General features: G+C 42.9%; 1 pseudogene; it reads right to left on the bottom strand.

Moving 5' to 3' along the window:
- The window catches only part of LOC147306666 (plasma membrane calcium-transporting ATPase 1-like), a 43,361-nt pseudogene extending 21,346 nt beyond the window's left edge, over nt 1–22,015 (bottom strand).
- Between the last annotated feature and the right edge of the window lie 353 nt (nt 22,016–22,368).

The raw sequence follows: 22,368 nt of genomic DNA, 5'->3' as shown, positions 1-22,368 counted from the left end.
TTCTGACCAGTCACCAAAGTCTGTTTCACATTGATCAATACCATTTTAAATGTGAGCAAACGCATGGTTCAGAGGTTGCTCGTGGAAAGATGAAGAAACTTTCCTTAACTTTATTTGCAACATACTGCTGTGGATGCCATATGTTGTGACACAGGGAATGACACATTTGATTATAGTGGACACCTGTGCCTTTCTCCTGCTGTTCATGAGACATTTACACCAGAAGTGTCAGTAGAAGTATAAGAAAAAAGAGGGAGAACCTCATTTATCGTGAGAATCGTTAACAAATGGGTCACCTGTAATTAACAGATGTTTTTTCTTGCATTTTTATTTAGGCTTTTAACAAGTTAGTGTGAGGAGCAAGTCACTTAATGCAGTCAACAGCATTTTCTGTTGAAAGCAGAAAAAAGCGAATAGATCAGAGCTGCCTGGTTTATTTTTCTCTTTGAAAGCACATAGTTTGTCCTGACATAATTTAATTAATCTAAAGCACCGTGCCTCTCGCTCTGCTGGTATGAGTCAATGGACTCACCCCACAGTCTTTCTTTCTCTCATGCCTATAATAGTCTTTGAATAAAATGGTATTTATTTAATTAAACTTTGGATCTTTGTGTTAAATCGGATGGACAGCCTACACTGGTCTTCACAATCCACAGCAAAATAATACTGAGACACTGGGTTTTTGTTTTATACAAAGCCTGTTCTTGTTTGTAACAAATAACAAGTGATAGTATCAAAAACATGAATCCAAAAATAAAAGTTCCACTGGTCCAGCCAAACTGGAAATGCTGGCTCTTCGCCTGCTAAGAAGCAGCAGGTAAACCACTGCTTGCACTTGGGGTGAAGCGTAGCAAAACCTCAGTGGTCATGTGATGTGGGTGTTTTAAAGCACACCGAACTGCCTTCCTATAAGCGTAGACTGTAAAAGATGGCGAAAGCTGCCATGAGATCACCCACTGGTTTCTAAAATCTCATCTTGAAGCCTTGAGATGGCAATTTCTATTGTTAAATGAAGTTTTTCATCTACCTTTTACCTTTTCTTTTCTTAGAAGTCTTCTTAGAAGTGTTTTGAAAACCACAGCTAACTTAATTTTTCTCACACAGAAGCTATGTCCATGATGTATACTGTCTCTTGTGGCTGTAGTTGGCTATTGTCTCTGGAAGCAGGATTGATTCTGCTTGACAGTGGGCCTCTGGAAATGTGCATTGTTCTTGCTGACATGTCTGTGTCCAAAACCAACTGTGGGTTTTTTTTTTATTAGTATTTCGAGTACCCCAGTAGACATTGGCAGTTTACCATGTCACACAGTGCTCAAGTCTTTTAAATCAGCTGTGAACTGAACTCCCATAAGATTAAAAGAAACTAAACCTGGCAAAAAAGCTTTTAATTAACAAATAAAGTTTTATTAGTGGTTTTGTTAAAAACCTCAAAGAATGAAAAATGATACCACAATAGGAACAACTGTGCCTGTAATGGTTACTTGAGGGTGCTTCCTTAAGAAACCATTAGAGGAACTGAGTTTGAACACAGAATCCTGTGATATTATTAAGAGAGCACTTTAATCACGCTTCAGATCTGGATGAACAAAATGAAAATCTTTATTGACGTGCATGTAACGTGTTCAGAACAAAATGGCGCAACACTGTTCATCAACAATTTCAAAACTGGATTCTCTTAGGCTGATCCATTTTTGTATGGCTCAGTAGTATGTATGGCCACCTTATTGCCTGCATGCACACCCAACAAATTTCATTTTGTGGAGGGGCTGTTCCTGCCCCCGTTTTCATGGCTGACAGGGATCTGGCATATGAAGTCTTTGGGACAGTGCATCAAGTTTTGGATGGTGCTCTGAGTTTTGAATGTCTTCCTACTTTCACAGACTGACAGGCTGTCCCTGAAGGCCTTCATCACACATATCTGAGAGAGAGAGAGAGAGAGACTGTTAACTCAGATAGACCGTCATGCCCCTAGGTCTTACTTTCAACGGTGTAGATTCAGACATTCAATAGAGACATTGCAGTCAATTGTACCATATCAAGTTTTTGTTTCTGTTTTTGTTTTTTTAATGATCTTGAATATTTTCCATAATGATCAATGATGATGCTGCAGGACCATTAGATCTACACTATATTTGATGCTGTCTAAAAGAAAATTGCCCTGTGAGGACATAAAAGTCACTTTTTCAGTTCTGACTGTGGACCGAAAAAAGCCCAAACTTAAAGGCCCCCATCACTCACCTAAAATCTGAGACTAAGGTTTGGACCGTATGTAATATTTAAGACATCCTCACTCTGGATAATAATCCCTGTCCAAAAGGCAACTTGCACCAGTGTAGAAACTTAAAGCTTTGTAAAGTATTCTTAATGAGGTTGTTGAGGGAATTATATTTGAAAAACACGATCGCACACAGATTCATCTTGAAGTCTGAAACTACTGTAAACCTGCACCCTGACATGTCTGATGCCGTAGTACCAGAGCATCTTGCCTGTCTTTGGATCGAGGTCTCCGTGGTCAAGCACACTGTCACTATCGTCACCCTTGTAAGCAAACTTCAGCCATTTAGTGGGGACAGTTGAAACCAAAGGACAAAATTACAGCTATCAGACAACAGCAACACATCGTGTACCTCCACACATCCTTAGCTTGAAGGTGTACTGCGACCACCTGAAGGTTTGTTGTCTTTTGATGATCAGCTGTAAAGAGACCCATGTCATTATTCTTATTTTCCTCAATCAAGTATTTTGGTAGGTATTATTTTCTGATCTGCTGTTCACGGTGTTCTTTATGACTTGCCTGGTTGACTAATAAACCACCGGAAAGCGCAACAAAAGCTATATTTTAGTTTCATAATTTCATATCTCACCTGTGCCCACAGGAGGGTCCCAAAGCCCAAGAGGGTGTGGTTTTCTCTTCAACATTTAAGAGGTTACACTGATCATAAGTCATCTGTCATCTTGCCTGTCTTGAAAAAGATAAAGACTGGAGTCATTTGGCCACTGTTTTCCACTTTACATTAATGATATTGCTTATATTGATATATTCTTTAACCCCATTAATGTATTTTAACATTAGATCGATATCAGTGTAAATGGAGAAATTTATAGGCTATATAATTTATGATCATGTAATTTGTTTTCTTTTGTTGGCAAATCCTTTGAATCTACTATCGAACTCATTGCCAGACAGCAGTAATGGCAGAAACGTTGTCTTCTACTGCTTGGAAACTGTTATCCACACAGCCACAGTGCAGTACAAGACAGCCAATAGGCATAAAGTATTTGTATTAATTTGTCATTTAGAATAAACAAGCCGTACAAAATTCAGAGTGGGTAATGAACTTTACTCTGTTAAAATCCACTGCCATTTTTTGTATTTTATTAAATCCACAAGGAGAGAACTTGATAAATACAAACAGTAACACTTGTTTGTGTAATGCGTTACATATGGCAGTGTTTCCCAACCACTGTGCTGCAGCACATACGTGTGCTGTGGAAGATTATCTGGTTCCACCTGATTAGTACTCTTAGCCAGCGGTCCCCAAACCTTTCTTTCTGTTTACATGAAAACTGCACTTTAGTATGTAGCTGGTTAAATGTACAGCAGCTGTGATTTAAATTTCATACAGACAGTAGAGGCGGTTCTTACCTGGGTGATGCAGGCTCCAGTGAAGGCCACAATGACAGCGACCACGTTGACGGTGAGCTGGAATTGCAAGAATTTAGAGATGCTATCGTAGACGTTTCTGGCCCACATAACAGCCTTGACTATGCTGCTGAAATTGTCATCTGTTAGGATGATGTCAGATGCCTCTTTGGCTACATCTGTGCCTGCGATGCCCTGTACACCATCACATGTAGGTTAGCTTATGAACCTGCCATTATTCTCAGAACTTCTGATGTGCTTAAAATGTTGTAACAAAGTATAAATAATTCCTAATATGCATTTACATCTACTGCAGTTACCATAGCAAAGCCAACATCTGCTTTTTGAGGGCAGGACCATCGTTTGTACCGCGACAACCTGCCTCCACTCAAAAACTGTGCTGTCAGTGATTCCTGGATAGACACGCGATACGTGAGGACCACTAGAAGCTCTAAAATGTCTCCTAAAAGGTACAATTTTAACACCTGAATTTCCGGTGGACCTAATGTTTGGGATGCGTTCAATGTAGGGAGAACTACAACAAGGAAGGATGAGTTCAACTTTTGATGTTTGAGTTCAAAGACCTTTTATAGAACACGTCTTACTCATCCAACGATACCTTGACATCAGACCAGAGCAGCAAGGGATTAAACCACCAAACTACTGATTAGTAGATATCCTGATAATCCTGCTTCCACTCATGTCAGACAAATTAGTCACCGATATATTTGAATTGCCTTGTTGCCTTACAGCAAGAAAGTCCAGAGCAAAGCAGAGAGAAAAATGCGGTATTTACTGGTGCTTTTTAGCTCTTATATCTGAACCTGTCTGTGCTCTACTTTACCAGTGGATCCAAGAGGCAGTGATCAGATAAGTTCTGACCTGCTCTGGCAGTTCTCCAAACTAACCCTACAAATGTTCACCAAGGTCTTTGAATGAATGGCTATTTTTACAGCTCACCATAATCTTAGAGGTGTAGGCACAGTTGACCCCGATGCCCCGGACCAGCAGGTCCAGGATGTTGGCAGGGATATGGTCTGGCTCTGGCACTGCTTTGTAGTGTCTGTTTGCAATGAAGGCTTGCACCACTGTCATACGGTTCATAGTTAGTGTGCCCGTCTTATCGGAGCAGATGGTGGTGGCGCTGCCCATCGTCTCACAGGCGTCCAGATGGTGGACCAAGTTGTTGTCCTTCATCATTTTCTGATCTAAGTGAGAGCGGTGTTACCCAAGTCTTAAGATTTTATTTCATTAACCAAAAACATCAGAGCAGAAATTATGGTTGATCTAATTTTGTTTAACGAGCATCAAAATAGTCTTAGTAGTACTATTTTAGTGGGGGTCATAGTTCCAGCTTAGCAGGAACACAATAAATAAAACTGTAAAAAGCACACCCACACACACTCATGCAGTTTTAAAAATACTAAATAGTGAAAACATTCATCTGGGAGCTTTCAAACATTACACTGCCGTGTAAGTTTCATGTGAAATAAAACATTTAGTCTAACAGACTGAAGAGTTCCCGTTGTCAGACTGTAATGCCACATACAAATACACCTTGACTGAATACGCTAGGGAGATGGTGACTGCCAGAGGGAGACCTTCAGGTACAGCCACCACGAGCATCGTCACACCAATGATGAAGAAGTTGACCAGGAACTGCACATAGATGGGCACACAAGCGTAGGACCAGACAACAACCTGGATCCAGAAGGTATCAATCAGGAAGCGAATGATGAGGATGAAGACGGTGAGAGCCGACATGATCAGACCTGAAGGCAGAGAAAGAGTAGGAAATTCGTCTGTGAACCTGACTGAGGGTACAAAAGGTGTTGTGGGTTTGCTGTGATCTGCACTGGACAAGGTTTAAAACAAACTTATACAGAAGCTATAAAATCCTTCTTACTGAGTCCTATACAGTCATATCTTTGCTATTGCAGATACAGTAGGCAAGTCGAATCCGTGTGTTTGATCAGTTGGTTGGTTAGCGGCTAGTCTTTTTGACCAGTGACTGTGTTTTCACGCCAACAGTTAGGAGTTCACCTCCTAAGGGCAAAACATTTTGTCATCTTAAATAAAAAGTTTAAGAGACAAAAAGGATGAGTTGTTTAGAGAGTCCTCATCCTGCTGTGGTTTGTATATCCCAACTGTGCATCCTTGATTACAGCTCCTCCTGGAGCCTCTTTACTCTCCTCGGTCCTCCACATGAATTTCAGGAATTAAGGCAGACTTCAGCATAGCGTATTAGGTTTGAGTTTTCTCATAGGTAGGAGACAAATCAGACAAAATTACTTGTCTTGTTGTCATCACAGTCATGGTTCGACAGTTCTCTAGTTAGTGTTGCTTATGACTCTGCTGTTCCTGTTTATTTTTCTTCTTGGCCATATTAGTCTTTTTTGTGTGCAACCTTTTTATGTCTTACCTTGTTTTTCTGGTTGAATTAATTATTTAGATTTATTCTGTCCACTGCGTCTGTGTTGCTTCCTGAGTTGTTAGAGTAAGAAGCAAACACAAGAACAAGGGAAGACTGGACCGCGCTCACTCTCCCAATTTGTCCCTCATGTGTATCAGATGTAGACTTTGTGGCTGTTTCAGTTCTATAAAATTTTTAGTTTGGGGTTTTTGTGTGTTTTAAATATTCACAAGCATGATGATGTATAGATGTGTGGTCTATTTCTTAGCAGAGAGGTGGGCCCATGCTCTCATATGCTGTTGACATGTCTGACTCTCAGTCTCCATCATTTATCAAACTCTGTTTGTACCTGCTTGGCCGATGTGCACAGCCAGCCTGGTGAGCTTCCCTTGCAGGATAGATTTCTCTTTTCTCTGTACGGGTTTTTTCTTCTCTGGTTCACTCTCAGTTTCGAGTGGTTGCATCTCCACAGCGGGGCCGTCCTTGTTTTCTGCTACAGTCGACAAAAGAAATGTCAATAAGACATTCAGCTTGTTTGTTTTGTTGTTTTTGTTTTTCAGCGTTTCCTCTTATAAAGACTCTCCCTTAATTTTTTTTTATCCTTGTGTGCCTAAATATACACTGATTCTTGACTTTAAAACCCTACCAGGAAGAGAGATAGGTTGTTACTCTCAGACCCTGAGTTTAACAGAAGTGTTCACTATGATGTGTGTTGACTGACTGCAACCTAAAGATTTTTTTAATCACTGTTAAAGTTTAAATAACTGGTGAGTGAGAACAGCTTGGATGTTAAAGTACTGCTCAGGCATTTTAAGCAAACGAGAATTAAATGACTTATGCTGTGCTTAAAAAAAATGTGTACATATATATTGCATCATAAAAAACACAAAGCTGTTTTTGGAGGGTGGTGTTTTTGGCTGCTGAATTTTTTTGATGTTGTGCTTTTGCTAAACTTTCAAACATGTGTCTGTTTATCTGAACCAATCATGCTTACATGTGCAATCACTCACTTCTAAGGTCTTATGAGCCAGCCAACTGATATCATGGTTATGTTAAGCTGAGCAACTACATAAATGTTATTAATGCATAATAACATAATCTTAATGTTATTATGCATTTTCTGCATTTTCATGAAATGCAGAAAATGCACTGCACAATGCCACTATTCATTCACTCTCACATTCACACACTGGTGGAGGGAAGCTACAGTTGTAGCCACAGCTGCCCTGGGGCAGACTGACAGAAGCGAGGCTGCCATATCGCACCATCGGCCCCTCTGGCCAACACCAGTAGGCGGTAGGGTAAAGTGTCTTGCCCAAGGACACAACGACCAGGACCGACGGATCAGGAGGATTGAACCGGTGACCTTCCAGTTACAGATGCGCTTCCCAACCCCCTGAACCACGGTCGCCCCAACATGAGGTCTTTGTCAAGTTTCTTCTTGACATGATCCAACTCTCCAGTTATGGAACTCTCGTCGACCTTAAGATCATTGCCCTGGCAATACACCAGACAATTACATCCACGCTCTTTGGTTCTGTCCACCAGTGCAAAAGTTTTGGCGCGAGATATGTGAAGACTTATCAAAGTGTCTGAAATGTAACATTCCAACTTCCCCCTTAGTGTGTTTACTGGGCAGCTTAGATAATGTCACTACAGAAAAGAATATAGCCCATATGATTTTCACTGCCCTATGCATAGCCAAGAAAACAGTCCTCATGAACTGGAAAAATAAAAATAATCTTAATTCTAACCAATATAGAAATTATCTATTAGATTACATTAGTCTTGATACAGCCTCTGCCACCACATCAGATCAATTGCTCTGGACTCCTTTTATCAGCTCCATCACCTAGTGGGGGTGGGGGGTCATAATTTGGTCCCACCTTCACTGTTGTGATTGGTGTGGGGGTAGGGACAGGCTTAGGGCGTCGGGGGGTTCCCCGGAGGCATCTTCCTTGGGGGGCTCAACCCGGGGTAGCGGTCATGTCCGGTTGGGGGCTCTGTTGGCTCTCAGGTGACTGTTTCCTCGCGGCTGCGTGCAGCGGGGCTAGGGGAGGGTCTGTGCTGACGGACGTGGGTTACTGACCTGGTAGCCTGGCTGGCCCTGGGTGGGTCCGGGATGGGCGTGAGGTTCTGGGGGCGCTCCGTCTCTGGGCTGGGGCCCGGGCCGGGCCTCGGGGGCTTGGATCCTGGTTGGTGTGTTGCCGGGGTTGTGGGCGGGTGGGTGCATGGGGGCCCGGCCCTGGAGCAGGGTGCCGCCGGTGCGTCGAACCACCTGGGGGGCTCTTCAATTGGTGGGGGAGATGGTCACATCTTGCAGGAGCTTTCCTCTCTTCAGGAACTCTCTCTGCAGGAGGGGGAGATACAGGAGAGGTGGAGGAAGATCTCAGCCTGGGCGTTTACTGTCTTATGTAGTCTGGAAGATGAGTGGATGGTGGGGTGGGTGCAGTTTTCTCTGTGGTGGGGTTGGGTGGACTGTCCCGGGCTCTGTGGGGCCGGGAGGCGCTGCTGCACTGGGCCCCGGTCTGGATGGGCCTGGGCCAAAGGGGGCCGGGTCGCGGAGTGTGGGAGTGCCTACTGGGGTCAGCGGGGGAGCTGGCCCCAGGGAGGGGTTACCTGCTTCCCTCCCCATCTCCAGCTGCCTCTCTCTTCCCACTCCACCACAACCACCCACACATGCAGGGCCTTGGAGTAGGGGTATGTCACCAGGGTGCAGAGGAGGCTACCCCCCCCCCCCCCCCCCTGTCCCCTTCTGGCTGCCTCTGCCTCAATTTTATCCCACAACTTAGACATTCACATTATTCACACTCTCATTACACATACATATAGGATCTTGGGGGTGGGCACAATCACGGAGTCCAAATTACCATCAGGGTGTAAACCTCACCCCTGGCGTCGTTGCCCACCTCTCAATTTTAAATACACTTAGACATTGAGGGCTATCAGGAGGGACTATGCGCTTACCTGCTGCTCCTTGGCAGGTAGCTCCATGCCCTCCTGGGTTTTAATTGCACCTTAGAACACACATGCATCAACACTACAATGAGCGGGTGGAGGGAGGTTTGGAGTCTTCTCCCACCCCCATTCTCTGCGGCCTGCTGGAGCGGGAGGGCTAGGTGGAGTTGGCCGTCCGACTGCGGTCTGGAGTGTGGGGCCTCCCTGCTGCTACGGAGTCGGGGTGGTCTGCCTCTCCCCACCGCAGGGAAAAGGGTAACACCACCTGGGTCTGGGTGCAGTTCCCCCCTCCAGGGGCAAGGGTACCTAGACCCGGTTTGTAGAGTACGCTTGGGGAGTGTGATCGTGTGTACAGCGTCTCTTTATGTCTGTCTCCACGTTGGTTGAGTGTGGAGTGAGTGCATATGAGAGCATGAGGGGGGGAATGGATGTTTGTGTCTGTGTGTGCCTGCATGTCTGTGTCTATATGTCAGGTTGGGTATCAGACGCCACCTCTCTGGGGACATCTCAGGCCCTCCAAGGTTTGGAGGCCTATCTCCACCTACCACCACTTCCCCTGCCTGTGGCGGACTCCCTCAGGTGTCGGTGCGTTGGTGGTTCTTTGTGTCTGGGGGTGGGCGCCCAGGTACACACCGGCTCACTCCTTGGCGGCCGCTTATCGGGGCCTGGAGCCTGGGGCTCGCTCGGGCCCCTTCGGGGGTGGGGTGCCCCCGGCCTCTCGGCCTGGGGCTCGGTCACTCAGGCACAGCTGGCGGCCGGCGGAGCTCACGGGCGCGTCACTGCAACTCCCCCTGGCTTCTGCTCCGCGGCTGCTGAGTGAACCCTCATCTGGGACTCTCCTCAGCTCTTACTGGAACAGTGGCGCGGCTGCCCCTCTGTTGGTCTTCCATGGTTTCTTGTGTTCTGGGGGCCTCTGGATGTCTGGAGTTTTGATCTCCTCCATACCTGCCTCACACCCTGGAGGACGGGGCTGTGGCCCCCCCACACTCCCTAGCAGATCGTTACATGGAGAAACCTTTGGAATACAAGCGCGCTGATCCACACAGGTATGCACACGGGTGTTCACTGCTCGTAGACCCAAATTACACCTTTCTTGGCTGCTACTTCGAAGCACATCTGTCCTGCGTGCTGCACAACAACATTGAATATTTAGTATTTACTGCTGTTTACACTTAGCTAGATTAATGCGATGGTGTTGTGTTTAGTATGTTGCTTTGTTTCTTTTTTTTTTTTTGTCTTTTTTGCTTGTTTTCTATTCTTCTCTCAACAGGTGATCTAGGAGATTTTTTTTTTCTCCCCCCCTTTCTCACTGTCCCTCTCCCCTTCTGTTTTTCCTTTCCTTCCTCTTTCTTTCTCCCTTTCCTATCTCTCACTCATGTCTGTCCCGTCTGTAACATCTGAAAATAAAATATAATAAATAATAAAAACAAAGATCGACCAAATGGACCAATACGGCAATGCCACGATGATCCATTTGGCAAAGTAAATCCATTGGGTATCCTTGTTGGTCTTCAGACAACAATTCTGATGGCTAAAGAACCAAATGGGACAGGCGGGAAAGAAAAAAAAAAAAAGATCATTGCCCTGAATCAGGACACCGTCAGCAGGGAGGAGGTCACCTGGAATGCCAACACCTAGAGGTAATAACTGTTTCGCCACGTGATTAACTTTTTGTTTGTTTGGGTTTTGGGTTTTTTTCGTTGGTGTCTTTGGCTTGTTTTTTGCCTAAAAAGTTAAAAGGTCCCCATTTGGATCCTGGAAGGAGATATAAATCCCTTCAGGGTTGCATCAGGCACTCGCAGTAAATCAAGCATGAGTTACCCAGGTGAAAACCTCTTGTGAATAAGAAAGCAGCCGAAAGTAGTTTTCTTTGCTGTCTTGCACTTTCTTACATGACATTCTGCACCAACCTAGTCTTTATGATAATGTGTAACCTTTTAGCTGTTATTAATTCAAGCATGAGCAGAATCACTCAGATTGGAGAAATTTAATATAAAGAGATAATTAAATTGCTCAACTAGCTAAGAATCAACCTTCGTCTACAGATGGATGTTAAAACTATCTTGCTGGTACAGACTGACATGTGTTCAAGTAAATAACCTGTAAAAGAGATTTTTATTCTTTCATGTCATATTTTCTGATGGGGTTTGGGGAAATCAAAGTTAATATATATTCTTTAAAGTGAAGCATTAAATAAATAACATCTCTGGTATCATTACTGATGGTCTGATAAGAGAGTGTTGGAGTGAGTGACTCGTAGAAATCATGCTTCGACAACACCAGCTGTGTGAAATCAAATTTCTTACCATATTTGACTTGTGTTATATCACCAACCATGATCTCGGACACTTTGATCTGGATCATCTGCCCCCACCCCCCAGATCACTGTGAACTTCTACGCCTATTCAATGCACTTCTGGAGGCCACGGAACTGCTTTTCCTTACTCCACTCATTGAAGGCCGTCACTAGTGCCACAACCATTACAGACAGGAGAATGGCAGCGCCTTCGATCCATTCAGCCTCTGCTTCACCTTCATTCTCCACAACGGTAGCTCAATGCCGCAGTCTGCAGGGTGTATGAATGTGAGAGTGAATGAATAGTGGTATTGTAAAGTGCTTTGGGTGCCTTGAAAAACGCTATATAAATCCAATCCATTATTATTATTATTATTATTATTATATACACAGGCTGAAAGTTTACTTTGATGAACAGGCACTTCTGAACACCACACACACACACACCATGAGTGCAGTGTCACACGCCTCTTGCTAAGCCTGCTGGAAAAAACTGCTTTGTGCTTTTCTGTTCGAGACTCTGGCTTACAAAAATCTAAACGCCTTCCTTATTTTGAGTAAATTAAATATACTCACTGTGTCTTTCAGCACTGGGTGGATGGTAAAAAGAAAGGCCAAGCGAAATGATGGCTGCCATAACCAGGATAATGAGAGTGATGTCCTGCAGGGCTGCCCACACCAACTCCAAAAAGTTTTTTTGGCTTCTTAGGGGGGATAACATTTGCTCCAAACATCTCCATCCTCCTTTGTAAGTCTTCTGGGTTTCCATCCAAACCTGCAGCAGGAGTTACAAAAACATTACAACTTCTATTCACTTCTATTCTATTTTCTATCCAGGTATGCTTTTACTGCGTTGGCAGCGTGTTTGGGATCAAACATGCAGCCTGTTTTATTCTTGTCACCATGGGGTATGTTAGTATATCTGAATCAAACTTGTGCAATCTGCATACCTGCCCCCATTTCTCTATTGAAGGAAACCCATTTACCTCCTGGTGACGTGTAGATGCATCTATGGCATCAGTTTCACAATCCTAGATAACTGCCTTATTATCGCATTCACAAACCACACTGCCCACTCGCTCAGCAGGGAATAACAATACCGGAGAGGGATTAAAAAGGTCAAAGCCTCCTTTCTATTCTCATTTGGTATTTTAGTATTTCTTCATCTATTTTTTTTTTTTTTGTTTTATTGTAATTCTAAGCATTCTGTTGTTCGTATTTATTGTTGTTATACTACTCACATGTCCTGATGTGTAAGTTAAGGAGCAAAGTGCCACATATTTCAGCAACATTTAAAATATGATTGGACTGCTGAAGAATGTAACTCGTGGTTTCAAACAGCCTTTAAATACACACAGTATTTGTAAGGACCTAGTCTCTAAGACTGAGACTGTTTTAAGACAGTGACCTCACATTTTTTTTAATCCCCATTAAACAATGATTAAATTAGTCATCAGGAACATCCTGAGAAGTAGACTATTATTTAGAATAAAAATATTTTACTTTCACTAGATTTAAAGAAGTGATCAGACAGATCTGTTGCTTTGTGGGGTTGAGAAATACTTTCTGTTGGTATAAAATATAAGATTACAATATTAATTTGTCTAATAAAAAATAGCAGCAACATGGCAGCAGCTAAAAACTACGGTTTCATCTGAAAACAAGTGAGTGATGGATCTGAGGCTATGCTCATCTTTTGTATGCAGCCCATAGTGGAAGTAACATACCTCTGTTAGGTGACGACTTTAGCCTGGCACACAGTACTTTACTACACTCCTGTGTAGTAAAGCCCGCACTTATGTTGTGCTGACTCTACAATACAAAAACTTAGCTGAGTTAAAATACAGCCAATGCTAGAATAAAAACTCTTAAAGCACTTCAGAAGGTCTGGAGAACTGTGGCTTAAAACCACCTGAAAAGAGTTAGGGGGGAAAACAGGTGGCTCCTTGGAACCAAAATATTTTTTAAGGAGTGGTGACTCATTTATTTTCAACCAATTTCAATTTCAATTTTATTTCTATAGCACATTTAAGAGTCACAGGTACAACAAAGTGCTTCACAGACGAGCCATATTTGCAGATTTACAACAAAAGAAAACAGTCAGCAACAAAGAAATACAGTTATAGGATGGTAATATTATAACAAGCACGAACCGGGAGGAAATTATACTAAGTAGTTTGAAAGGCGAGCTTAAACAAATGGGTTTTTAACCGTGATTTGAAAGATTGAATAGTTTCCGACGCACGGACATCAACTGGCAAGCTGTTCCAAAGTTTTGGTGCAGCAAAAGCAAAGGCACGATCCCCTTTCGTCTTTAGTCGAGACATTGGTTGCATTAGGAGCCCCTGATTAGAGGATCTGAGTGCCCTTGAGGGGATATATAAATTAAGAAGGTCAATCAGATAACTAGGTGCCAGGTTATTTAAAATTTTAAAAGTGTATAAAAGGATTTTAAAAACAATATGGTATTTGACAGGAAGCCAATGGAGGTTAGCTAGAATAGGAGTGATATGATCCTGTCTTCTAGTGCCGCTTAAAAGGCGTGCAGCGGCATTCTGGACTAATTGTAGGCGTTGGATGAGGGACAGTTGCAGGCCTAGGTAAAGAGAATTACAATAGTCCAGCCTAGAGGTTATAAAAGCATGAATGAGCCTTTCAAGGTCCTTGTATTGTAAGTAAGGCATTGCCTTCGAAATTTGGCGTAGTTGAAAGAAGCTGGTTTTTACTACTGCAGCCACTTGCTTATCTAATTTGAGGGAACTGTCCAGCACTACTCCAAGATTTCTTACAGTAGACGATAGGTGACTGGCATAAGAACCTAAGGTCTCCGATAGCTGTTTCAACGGCATGTGGCTACCAAAGACGATCATTTCTGTTTTATTTTCGTTGAGGGTGAGCGAATTATGCAGTAGCCAGTCTTTGACGTCACACAGGCAGTTAAGCAACGGCAATAGCGGGGATTGGAGATCCAGGTCTAGAGGGAAGTAGATTTGGATATCATCCGCATAGCAGTGGAAAGAGATATTGTGGTTCCTGAAAATTTTTCCCAGGGGTAACAGATAGAGAGAAAACAGTGTTGGACTTAACACAGACCCCTGGGGCACACCACAGCGGAGAGGTGCAGAGGAGGAAGAGTGATTTCCCATAGAGACAGAGAAAGACCTCTCAGTTAGGTATGATTTAAACCACGAGAGTACTTTGCCTCTAAGACCAACTACATGTTCAAGCCTTGAAAGGAGAATATCATGGTCGACCGTATCAAAATCAGAGGACAAGTCTAAAAGAACTAAAACCACAGGGCGCCCTGTATCAACAGTTACGAGGAGATCATTAAAAACTCTCAGTAAGGCTGTCTCGGTACTGTGGTGGGGTTTAAAACCAGACTGGAATTTTTCATTGATTCCATTTGCCTCTAAGAAAGATTGCAATTGCTTAAGAACAATTTTCTCTAAAACTTTAGCCATAAAGGGGAGTTTAGATATCGGCCTATAGTTTGAGAGGACATTTGGGTCAAGATTACTTTTCTTAATAATAGGTTGGATAACTGCATGTTTAAACATAGCGGGGACGCTGCCTGATAGCAGTGATGAATTCATTAAAAGTAAAATCCAGGGTCCTATAGTGTTCAGGGCATTTTTAATAATGTGAGAAGGAAGCACATCATGGCGGGAATTAGAATTTTTCGTTTGGGCTATTATTTCCTTAAGGGTCGAAAAGGAGACCGATTCAAACTGTTCTAGTACCGCCAGGGATTCGAACGTTAAGGATGTGTCTTCAATGGGTAGATATGAGGATCTTAATGCTGTGGTCTTATCTGAAAGATAGTTTAGGAATTTTTCGCATAAAGCTTGGGAGGTCTCGGTCTGGGTGGAGAGTGGATTTATTAACGAGTTAAAAATGCTAAAAAGGACCTGTGGCTTATGGCTATTAATCGCGATGATCTCTGACAGGAAGGAGGCTTTTGCAGTTTTAACAGCCTTCTGATATTTCTTCAGACAATTACGGAGAATGTCAAAGGAGATCTGAAGTTTGTCTTTCTTCCATCTCCTCTCCGCTTGGCGGCATTCACGTCTGAGGGTACGGGTATGATCATTCATCCATGGTTGGCGGGACGGTTTGGGGCGTTTGATCTTTAGGGGAGCTACAGTGTCTAAAATAGAAGTACAGGTGGCGATAAAGGAGTTAGCGAGATCGTTAACCGATGTAGCTGTATCCCAGTTAGCTTCGCAGAAGGCAGAGTCAGTCAGAGCCATAGAAAACTGAATAATAGTCTCCGAATTAATCATGCGTAGGTTTTGCACAGGACCCTCACGTTTCAGCTCCAAATTGCACACATTGACATTAAACAAAACCGGGAAATGGTCCGAAATCCCAGGATTGTAAATGTCTGTGATGCAGATGTCCAGACCGTAGGATAGTACCAGGTCAAGCGTGTGGCCTTTAATGTGGGTTGGTTTGCTGACCCACTGGGTAAGGTTAAAAGCGTCTATGAGGGCTAGAAAGTCCTTGACCAGTGGGTCCGACTCGCAACAAACATGAATATTAAAATCGCCAGTAATGAGAGTATAATCATAGTTAACCAAAAGGTTTCCTAGAAAATCAGCAAACTCGTGGATAAAATCCTTATTGACTTTTGGTGGGCGATATACTACCGCACAGAGGATCGGGGAGGGGCAGATCAGCTCAAGTAACTGCACCTCAAAGCTAGAGAATATGGCAGGGGGAAGCTGTCGCACACGAAATTTGTTTTTAAAAGCCGTGACTAGCCCTCCCCCCCTGCCCGAAGTCCTAGGAGTGCTGATGAAGGTGCATTCTGGTGGGAGAAATTCCGATAGGGGGACAGACTCACCGGGCCGGATCCAGGTTTCTGTCAGGAATAAGAAGTCCCGCTCGGAGGAACGGAAAAAATCATTCAAGATAAAAGATTTGTTCGCCAACGATCTGGTGTTCAGCACAGCCATCTGAATCGTAGTCAACTCATCGTTATTCGGAACACGTCTCAGCGGACGTAGGTTGCTGTGGTTTACGCCACCACCACGAGCCCGCATCCAGCTTCTAATTGGGGGGTGGACGACTGGTAGTTCCGGGTTAGCGAGTTGTCCGACTTGGCGGGTCCATCGATGACGAAGTAGTCTGATGGTGTGCTGATCGTGGGAAGAGAATAAAGGTTGAAAGATATCCGAGATGGTGTGATAGTTGGTTACACCATGTAGTTTCAAATAGGTTTTGATGCGAATCCGGATGCCGCTCCGTTTTCCCCGTCGTCTGGGCCGTTTCTTGGCGGGGGGGAAGAAAGGCAAGCAGCGTATGCATGTAGTCGTGTCTTTAGGAAACGGGATGTCGCTTCCCGGCTTCCAATACGGATATGCAGGTTGATGTTTCAAAGGTCGGAGATCCAGCAGCGTTTGACGATCATAAACAATTAGTGTGGTTCCATCCCGGAAGCATACAAAAAATAGAATAGCTAACAACAGAAAAAGCTCGGAGGAGCGAAGACGGCTTGCCGTACACACTGGCGCCATTTTCCTCCACATATAACCAAATCATGGTCTTTTTCAAAGCCTTTGCCAATATAGCTTTTATACTTATAACTTGTATGTATTAAAGTACATCACCAAAGACAAACTCAGAAATTAAATGTTATGAGTTCGTTTACATTTTAGGACTAATTTGGTTAACATCAGTTGCCAGTGGTAGTTTGTTTAGCTAGCTAGACAGCCTTCAAAAGTCACTATTGGGTTGTTTTAACTGCACATTTACACTTAAGTCATTTATATTAAACCTATACTTCTGTGTGACAGCTATGTTCTCACTCACCTTAAAATGAATATAATTGCTGTAAACTGAAATAATATGATTATTTCTCTGCCTCGCCAAAAAAAAACTGCATTTACAAACTATGGCAGCAACTGATAAAAGCGAAATGAGAAGCCGTTAGGGTCAATAGATGTGTTTCGGACACAAATTGTCCTTTTTTTCATTTCTTAAAGAAAGGCATTTTTATTTAAAAAAAAAAAAAAAAAAGTCTTAATAAAGTCAGCAAACATAAAATCCCTCATGACACCTTTTTACGCCTGGGAGCGTTAAGGGTCTCGAAAAATGCCATAAAATTTGAACATGCATACTACACTCTTTGTGGTCATTGAACGCTGCTTTTCCTGCCTTTTGAAGAAAACTACCATGGGTAAAAACTGTAATTTTATTACATTTATTTGGTTTATATGATGTCATTTTTGTAAAATGCTCTTCAGAATCTTCCCTAATTTGACTGGACCTCTGCAGTTATTGAGCAACTAAAGATCTCTAGACTAGAACTATGTGTTGAATGACCCTTTTTTATTTAGTGATGTATACCCAGGTGATATAGGTGAGCATTTCACTCTCCTATGGTGTGGACATCATTTAACTGCAACATAAAATATTTATTTGCAGTTGTCGTAGTGCAATATGTTGCACAGCTCTTGCCTTCTTTCCCTCTGTGAACTTTTGTGTCTGTTAGACGTGCAGCAGCTGGTACAGTGTTAGACTGATGAAAGAAGGGTGACAGCAGGATGGAGGGATGGGAGATGTTACTGGAGTGGAGCGCAAGAGGGTAGGGGGGGAGGTTGTATCAAACACTAGTCTAATGAGCCATCTGTAGTGGCAGCACTGTGGAGGTTACACCTGACCTGCTAACGTCAAACAATGTCACACAAGAAGACACCCATAGGCAGTGTACCATGTTGGATGAGTACATTAAAAACAGCAGGATCAACTAATGCGAACTTGAATACAGCTCACACATTTGTTTCTAAACAAGAAGTCCAAGCACTTTTACAGTACATTCATACAGCACACACCCCAAAGGAAGCTTGAGGCAGTTTGAGGTTCTTTATTGATATCTTTGATATTCAGCAAAACAATAGACTGATGAGATGTCCACGTGTACGCCAACTTTTGTCCTTTGGCAGCTGGGAGAAGCTTCAGCGCCACACTGCAGAAGAGGATAAATGAATGATCAGGTGTACAGATGCTTGTATGTTACTTAAAATAACGAGGTTCATCTAAACGAACTGATCTTCTTAAGGGCATTCCTCTCTTGATTATGTTTTTCCAAAAAGAAAATTATGTTCTGCATCTTTAAAACAAGCATAAATAAATAAATAAATAAATAAATAAATAAGGTGGCAGTAATGCCTAAAACAACACTGTCACCTGTAGATAAAATGACCTCCTGTCACTGAGTAATCGTTGTTTGTTATCATTATGACTGAGTGCTCGTTTGGCGAGTGTAACCAATGTTATTTTTAGTACCTGTAACTTACAAATGTCCCCTGAACGCATCACATACAGGCAAAGTTACTGTTACATAACACAGACAGCTGTACAGCGCAGCAGGGATGACATTTTTTCTAAGCATCCCCTGGTCCCCAAGGAATGGAGAAGTAAAAGCCTCGGGCTACAAACAAAACAGAAGTGTTTTTGAGGCATTTAATGGCTTTAAAATTCACAGGACAGGTATTGCGTATTTAAAGCAGCCAAATAAAACTTTAACAAACAAACTGAAATGAGCAAAACCAGCCAGGAAACTAATTGAAGCTTTGATTTGTTTTAAGTATTTTTTTAATCTGTAGAACAACAAATATGACCTTGACATTTGTGACCTATTAGGTCATCACTGTGTGCAAGTTTCACTAGATTGTTACCTTACTGCAGGAGCATTCTTCTGCAGCACTTTATAAGGAAGCACTCCTTGAATAACGGCGGTTGCACACAGTTTGTTTGTCTACTTAAAATGTAGCTGTGCAGATTGTGCAGAGATCTTCTCATCCAAACAACACGACTGAGTAACATTTGGCTCAGCAAACCAAAAACAGCTAATTACTTGAAAATAAGACGATAAAGGATAGGCTAAAGGTTTGGTGATTAGTTGTGAGAATAACATTTAGGGTTAAGCATGGGAATGCATTAGTGTGGATGGAGACTCCCATTGCGATGGCCAAGAAAACATGCTTGCATATATGTTTGATTTTCCCCACACACACAGTGAAGCAGCCAGCAGTCCCTCTTGAGGAAATGTTGGCAATGGAGACCAAAAACACAAGAACCGCTCATCCAATAACTTCAAATTTGGCACTGCACTTATTTGGGTCTTGAGGAATGCATTTGCCAAGTCTGAAATAGATTGAAGAGCTGGTTTTGGAGATGGGTAGAGAACAGACGGAGGGAAATTCAGAGATTTGTTGATCTGCTAGTTGGATTAATTAGGATAATGCACTGATTTCTGTGAGTGTGGTCTCGAATGTTACAATTCTTTTGTTTCTTTGTTAAAGCAAAGCGATACATTGCATTTTGCAGTCAACATGACTTTTCTGTCTAAATTACTTTCATTATTTATCATCATCTCTTCTCCATCTTCTCACTTGGGTCTTCCTACATTATATCCATTATTGTAAACGAAGCTGGGCTGTAAATCACAGCCAAAGCATCACCCCTCCATTAAGGTCCTGCTCATAATCACGCTCCAGAGCATAAACTAACAGAACATGATATAGACGAGTTTTGAGAGTATTGGGAATTGATTCCCAATACACTTCAGGGACTCTCAGAGGTTTCTGATCACCCATAGCAGCATGATCTGCATGATGTGCATCTATATCATTAGTCCATGTGGATGAGGACAATGGGTTAATTCGAAATGGTCCAGTTTGGGCATGAATGATAGAAATACTCTAATGAATGTCCAGAGAATTGGGCAAAGGGAGAAAACCACATAACTGCATTATTTTAGCACTTCACCTCGCATTTCCCAACAAACAAAAGAGGAATCACTGGTGCATCTCCTCAAGTATCCTCTCTGTCGGCTCCACTTTCATGGAAGCATGGTTATCATCCATCCCTGCTGTGCATGTCCACGCAGGCAGAAATAAGCATCTTCTCATGGGGAGATGCAGTGAATTCTGGTAAACTGACGCTGAGGAAGCAAACGCTGGCCTCTGTGCTGATGTGGAGCTAAACACTTAATGGAATTATTGTGCTCGGTGTCCTCAAAGAGCAGCCATCTGCCACATTATCAATGCCTAGGTTAAACAATCCAGTGCTATTTTCTATCCAAAGGCTGAATGCCCCAAAGCCATGGAAATGGGGGCATAATGCGGCACCAAAGGCAGCAGAGTGTTTTCAGCTTTCATGTCGGGCCAGTAACAGAAAGAGAGGGATGAATGGGTGAGCTACAGGCTAAGGAGTCGATTTGTGAACTGGAGCACTGAATAGACGCCTCATCGATTGAAGAATTGTGATGATTACAGGGTTCGCTGCTGTGTAGTAATGCAATAGGCAAAGCCATCACAGCCTGTAGTGTTATCTGGCCAAATGATGTAGACCCTGCCTCGTTAATAGCGGCCATCCATTCTGGGCAAATGGCTGTGAATTTATCTAACGTGGCCCTGCGACGCATGAATAAACAGGAAGATGCACGCGTACACACATCCGTAGGGAAAATACACATGACGGGGGGGTGTACTCTTTTCCTGAACATCCACTGCAGAGCAGTTCAACCTCTGGGAACATATGAGAGTGAGGACAGAGATAAACAAACCTCTCACACTGTAACTCCATGATTAAGCGCACATCCATTTTTAACAGCCGTCTACAAATGAATTACGCTGGTTGTCAAACACAGTAAGTGCTCCCTGAGGAAAGATGAAGGAGAGAAAAGAGTGGAGGGTGCTCAGAAAATGCCATATTTGCCACATTACTATTCATGTTTTTTTTTTGTTTTTTTTTATCCCCCACCCATTAATTATCCTCTAGAGCGGTCCTCAAAAAATGAGCTTGTGTGAAGAGCTTCTTCATGTTTGACAAAAAAGAAAAAAAGTCCTTCTCAGGATAAAAGCATCGACTTACCATGGTCCACAAAGTAATTAAGAGTCAGACGGTAATAACTCTGGTGAGAGAGAGGAATTAATAGAAACACAGAGGATTTCTTTCCCAACTTTTAGAGTGATTATTTAAATTGTTTCATCCCAACTTCTACTTTCAATTCATCTCCCTTTCTTTGTTACTCACTTCCTCCATCATTCTGTAGAACCTTTGAGGAAAGGCCCCAGAACATGCCTGATCAATAATGTGCCAGCAGAAAAAAATAATTTATTCTGTTTTTTCTGTTTTTTGCTTTCAGTTGCTGTTCCTTTCCTCAGATCGATGGATTTCAATTCCAGCAGCAAGGCGTTGTCGTCTGGGCCTGTAACACTCCCGTGAATGGGTGGAAACATGGTGCATGGCTTCAAACGCACTGTACTGTCCAGCATTACTGCAATAAAAGATTAGCTTATAGTTTTGGCGTGAGGGTTAATGACCTAAACTCGGCATCAACACAAATGCCCCCTCATCATTACTAAAGCACCTTTATTGCTGCTGCTGTGATGAGTTTATATCTGTAATAATGCCTGTGGCAGCGCTCTGTTGTTGCTCCCAGAGAACGTGGGAGTCGGTTATTATTTTGGGGAACAGTCAGCTCAGAGTCGTCCCATAACAGGTGCCATTAGCATTCCTGTGCTGATGTTGGCAGTGATTAGAAGCAGGGCGAGAGGGTGGCCGGGGAAAGTGGAAGGGTGGCTCAAAGAGGTAATGGGTGCTGACTTACAGCCAGTGATGAAGGAACGACAACATTAGCTGACAGAAGGTCTGGGACAGAGGCCAGCTCGACCAGATCGGGAACACACATCCCGGTTTTTGCACCAAACACATTTCTGGTTCAGATGAATCAGGCTACGTTTTAAAGAGGGAACTAATTTGACATTATTCTCATTTTAGAATTATAAAATGTATATCCACGTGACCCATACAGAGCCAGAGGGAAAGAAATGGTGTATATGTTGGGATGATGAGTAAGTGGGTCGTTCTCACTATAAAATCTTGCTACTTTATGAATACTAACGGCATCTCACAAAAATTTATAACGTGTCTTTTGGCTTGATTGCAGTGATGGACTGTCCCGCAAAATTGAGTAGACATGGACCTTCCTCATGAAGATTATATCATTGCTGCAGTTTGTTTGAATTATTACTTAAAAGTACA

The sequence above is a fragment of the Aulonocara sp. 'chitande type north' Nkhata Bay genome, linkage group LG19 (assembly GCF_057382095.1).
Source record: "Aulonocara sp. 'chitande type north' Nkhata Bay isolate Kocher_YH1m ecotype deep benthic linkage group LG19, A_spYH_male_GT1.1, whole genome shotgun sequence".
Taxonomy (NCBI): domain Eukaryota; kingdom Metazoa; phylum Chordata; class Actinopteri; order Cichliformes; family Cichlidae; genus Aulonocara; species Aulonocara sp. 'chitande type north' Nkhata Bay.
Note: the sequence above shows the minus strand (reverse complement) of the source record. Positions and strands in the feature narration are given on the sequence as shown.